The sequence below is a fragment of the Carlito syrichta genome, unplaced genomic scaffold (assembly GCF_000164805.1).
Source record: "Carlito syrichta isolate Samal-C Ts95f unplaced genomic scaffold, Tarsius_syrichta-2.0.1 Scaffold101983, whole genome shotgun sequence".
NCBI classification, from domain to species: domain Eukaryota; kingdom Metazoa; phylum Chordata; class Mammalia; order Primates; family Tarsiidae; genus Carlito; species Carlito syrichta.
In genome coordinates this window covers 63,279-68,826 of record NW_007046079.1, presented here as the reverse complement: position 1 = coordinate 68,826, position 5,548 = coordinate 63,279, and positions in this window count along the sequence as shown.

Below are 5,548 nucleotides of genomic sequence, written 5' to 3'. Positions count from 1 at the left end.
GGCCGCTCCCGGCCACCACAGCCTCGACCTGCTGGGCTCCGGCGATCCTTCCTCTTCAGCTTTCCGAGTAGCCAGAATTACAGGCGCGCGCTATCACGCCCAGCTAATTTTTTGATTTATTGTAGAGATGAGGTCTCGCATGCCCAGGCGGGTCTCGAACCCGCGGGCTCAGGCAATCCACTCACCTCAGCCTCCCAAAGGCGCGGGATTACAGGCTGAGTCACCGAGCCCGGCTACTATTATTTTTTTTAAAGGAGTCTCACTCTGTCACTCAGACTGGAGTGCAGGAGCATGCTCATGGCCACGGCAGCCTCAGCCTGCTGGGCTCAGGCAATCCTTCTGCCTCAACCTTCCAAGTAGCTGGAATTACAGGCGCGTGCCACCATGCCCAGCTAATTTTTTCTTTTTGATTTATTGTAGAGACAAGGTCTCACCAAGTTTCCCAGGCTGGTTCTCAAACCTCTGGACTCAGGCTATCCTCTCGCCTCGGACTCCCAAAGTGCTGGGATTATAGACTTGAGCCACCGCGACTGACCTTACAAATGAATTATTGATACAACAACTTGGAAGGATCTAAAGAGATTTATGCTAAGTAGAAAAAAGCCAACTCAAAAGGTTACACTTATGTAACATTAACATTTTGAAATAACAAAATTACAGAGATAGAGAACAGATTAGTGGTTGCCAAGGGCTAGGGATGTGGGGGAAAAAAGGGTACGAGTATAAACAAGTATCAACAGGTACCACAAAGGATCCTTGTGATAATGGAACAGTTATACAGTTATGTGTCTTAATTGTAGTTGCTGTTACAGTAAACCACGCATGTGGTAAAATTGCATAGACTTCCCTCCCTACATACACACACGAACATGAAAAAATGGTAAAATCTGAATAAGCTTTGTGGATTGTACCAATACCATTTTCCTCGTTGTGATATGGTACTATAGTTATGTAAGATATTACCACTGGGGTAATCTGATTAAATGATAAATGGAGTCTCTCATTACATTTTTTTTGTTGTTGTTTTGAGTTGGAGTCTCATTCTGTCGCCCGAACTGGAGTGCAGTGGCTGCTCCCGGCCACCGCAGCCTTGACCTGCTGGGCTCCAGCGATCCTTCCGCCTCAGCCTTCCAAGTAGCTGGAACTACAGGTGCGTGCGCTACCATGCCTGGCTAATTTTTTGATTTATTGTAGAGATGAGGTCTCGCCAAGTTGCCCAGGTGGGTCTCGAACCCACAAACTCAGGCAATCCACTCACCTCAGCCTCCCAAAGGCGTGGGATTACAGGTTGAGCCACCAAGCCAGCTCTCATTACATTTTTAAAGGTGTTAGCTTTAAAGGTATTCATTCTTTTAAAAATTAACATATAATTGGCGACACTTTCCGGTCCCCTCCCACTCTGGGAACTTTTCTGTCCTCTCAATAAATCCTGCTTTCTCAAAAAAAAACCAAACATGTAATTGATATATCACAAAGTGCACCTTTTTTATTTTTCGAGTTGGAGTCTCACTCCTGTCACCCAGACTGGAGTGCAGTGGCACACTCACGGCCACCGCAACCTCAACCTGCTGGCCTTAGGTGATCCTTCCCTCTCAGCCTTCCAAGTAGCTGGAACTACAGATGCATACCACCACACCTGGCTAGTTTTTGTGATTTATTATAGAGACGAGATCTCACCAAGTTGCCCAGGCTGGTCTCAAACCCCCGGGCTCAGGCAATCGTCTCACCTCAGCCTCCTAAAATGCTGGGGTTACAGGCTGAGCCACCGTGCCCAGCCTAAGTGCACCCTTTTATAGTGTGCAATTCAGTGGTTTTTAGTATATTCACAGTTGTGCAACCATCACAACTATCTAATTCCAGAACAATGTAATCTTTTCCAAAAGTAACCCCATACCTGTGAATAGTCGCTCACCATTCTCCTGTCTTTCTAGTCTCTTGAATCTACTAATCAACTTTTTGTCTTTGTGGATTTCCCTATTCTTGATATTTCATATAAGTGGAATCATACAATATGTATTCTTTTGTGTCTGGCTTCTTTCACATAGCATAATGTTTTTAAGATCCATTCACATTGTAGCACATATCAGTAATTCATTCCTTTCTGTGTTTGAATAATAGTCTATTGTATATGTATACTACATTTGGCTTATTCATTCATTAATTGATGGACATCTGGGTTGTTTCCGCTTTTTTACTATTATGAATAACGTTGCTATGAACATTTATGTGCAAGTTTTTGTGAACATATGTTCTCAGTTCTTTTGAGTATACACCTATGGGTGGAATTTTTGGGATCATATGGTAATTCTATGTTTAATTTTTTGAAGGATTGACACAGTTTTCCGAGATGCTGGACCATTTTGCATTCCCATCATCAATGTATGAGCATTCCAGTTTTTCCATGTCCTCAATAACATATGTTATTATCTGTCTTTTTGATTATAGCCAAGTGGATATGAAGTGGTGTCTCATTGTGGGTTTGATTTTCTGTTTTGTTTAAATTCAGTAGCTTTCACCTTTCCAGGAATTTATCTATTTCATCTAGGTTATCTAATTTGGTGGCAGACACTCAATCCTTTATAATTCTTTCCATTTCTATAAGGTTGGTAGCTATGTTCCCTCTTTGATTTTTGATTTTAGTAATTTAATCTTCTTTTCTTTTTTGATCAGTCTTACTAAAGCTTAGTCAACTTTGTTGATCTTTTTTTTTTTTTTTTTTTTTGAGTTGGTGTCTCATTCTGTCACCCAGACTGGAGTGCAGCAGCAGCAAGCTCATAGCCACCGCAACGTCGACCTGCTTGGCTCGGGTGATCCCTCTGCTTCAGTCTTCCAAGTAGCTGGAACCACAGGCATGTGCCACCATGCCCGGCTGATTTTTTGATTTACTGTAGAGACGAGGTCTCATCATATTGCCCAGGCTGGTCTCGAACCCCTGAGCTCAGGTAGTCCTCTCACCTTTGCCTCATAAAGTGCTGAGATTACAGGCATGAGTCACCACACCTGGCTTGTTGATCTTTTCAAAGCAATAACTTTTGGTTTTATGGACTTTCTTTACTGCTTTTCTAGTCTATTTCATTTATTTCCTTTTTTTTTTTTTTTTTGAGTTGGAGTCTCATCATTGCCCAGGTTGGAGTGTAGTGGCACACTCATAGCCACCACAGCCTCAACCTACTGGGCTCAGGCGATTCCTCCGCCTCAGCCTTCCAAGTAGCTGGAACCACAGGTGCGCAACTCCACGCCTGGCTAATTTTTTGAGTTATTGTAGAGATGAGGTCTCGCAAAGTTGCCCAGGCTGGCCTCAGGCAATCCTCTCTCCTCTGCTGGGATTACACGTATAAGCCACTGAGCCCGACTTCATTATTTCCCTTCCAATCCATGTCTCCTTCTTTCCTCTTGCTTTGAATTTAGTTTGCTCTACTTTTAGTTTCTTCAGGTTAGGCTAATGATTTCAGATTTTTTCTTCTTTTTAAATGCAGGCATCTATAGCATCTGTATATTTATTACAACTTCATGTGGATTACTGAAATCTTGCTAGTTATTTCCAAATAAATAGACTGCGTTGATTTCATGCAGTCTGTTAATTACTTCAAACTAAGAACTTAAGAAAAAAGCATGTACCAGGAGAGCCATGTACAGTGATGATTGTAACTACCCTCTAGAAGCTTAATTTCGTGGCAAAAGATATAAATAGAATGATAAGGAAAAAAGAGGAGGACATGACTGGCTGCTGCAGAGACAAGAGAAAACACTGAAGGATCTCCAAGAAGCCATGAAGGCACAATCAGGGCTTATGTGAATTGAAGAGCGGTGCTTTCAGCATGAGAGTTCCATACTCAGAGAGGCCAGCCCCTAGGGAGGCTGTCACTTATTTCCCCTCAGATCTTTAGAGACCAAGGCTGAAGCCATTTGGGACAGGGATGAAACTACAATCTGATTAAGGTGAAGCTTCTGAGTTGAGAGCTTTTCTCTGCAGCTCTGAATGTTCAAAGACACCTCCATCGGATATCAACTCACTCAAGTGTTCAAAATGTGCAGATTGACTTCCTTTACAAAACACAGCAAGAATGGAGTTTAAACAGCAAGGGAAGGCTGTAGAAAATTTTTTGGGGTTGCTAATACTGAAAAACATTTCTCTTAACTTCTAATTTCGAAATAATTCTAGACTCACCAAAAAACTTGCAAAAATAGTACGAACAACTTCCACTTATTTTTCAGCTAACTTTTTTTAAAGGTGACTTTTTTATTTAATTAAATTAAATTAATTTATTTATTTTGAGTTGGAGTCTCACTCTGTCACCCAGACTGGAGTGCAGTGGCATGCTTCCAGCCACCGCAGCCTCGACCTGCTGGACTCTGACGATCCTTAAACCTCAACCTTCCAAGTAGCTGGAACTATAGGCATGCGCTACCACGCCTGGCTAATTTTTCTGATTTATTGTAGAGATGAGGGCTCGCCAAGTTGCCCAGGTGGGTCTCGAACCTGCGGGCTCAGTCAATTCACTCACCTCGGCCTCCCAAAGTGCTGGGATTACAGGCTGAGCCACTGAGCCCAGCCTCAGCTAACTTTTCCAGCTCTCCCAAATGTTAACAACTTGCATTGGGTTGCTAACACTTTTTTGATGCTTACTTTTTAATTTATTTTTCTGAACTAAACAATATAAAGAGATCCACAGGTGAAAAGTCTTGTTTTTGCCTCGATTCCTTAACTCTCACCTCGCACAAACACTCTCAGGTGACCATCTGTATTTTTCTTTATGCAAACATAAACAAAATGTTTTCTTAATTCCCCCTTCACTGCACACATACAAAAGCTAGTATCCTATGTGTACCATTCTGGACTTGATTTATTATTTAATAATTGAGCTTAGAAATATTTCCAAGCCGGGCTCAATGACTCAGCCTGTAATCCTGCGCTTTGGGAGGCCGAGGTGAATGAATTGCCTGAGCCCGCAGGTTCAAGACCTGGGCAACTTGGCGAGACCTCATCTCTACAATAAATCAAAAATTAGCCGGGCATGGTAGTGCACGCCTGCAGTTCTAGCTACCTGGAAGGCTGAGGCGGAAGGATCGCCGGGGCCCAGCAGGTCGAGGCTGCGGTGGCCGGGAGCGGCCACTGCACTCCAGTCTGGGTGACAGAGTGAGACTCCAACTCAAAAAATAAAAAAATAATAAAAAAATAAAAAATTCCAGGCTAAGTACAGTAGCTCACGCCTGTAATCCCAGCACTTTGGGAGGCCGAGGTAGGAGGAGTGCTTGAGCCCAGGAGTTCAAGACCAATCTAGGAAGCAAGACCTCGTCTCTACAAAAAAATAATTTTTAAATTAGCTGGGCATAGTGGTGTGTGCCTGTAGTCCCAGCTACTTGGATGGCTGGAGCCCAGAAGATTGAGGTTGCTGTGGTAGCCATGATCATGCACCCTAGCCAAAGTGACATAGTGAGATTCCAACTCAAAAAAAAAAAAGGGAAGGCAATATTTCCAAATCAGGAGTTTTTTTGGTTTTTTTTTTTGAGTTGGAGTCTCACTCTGTCGCCCAGGCTGGAGTGCAGT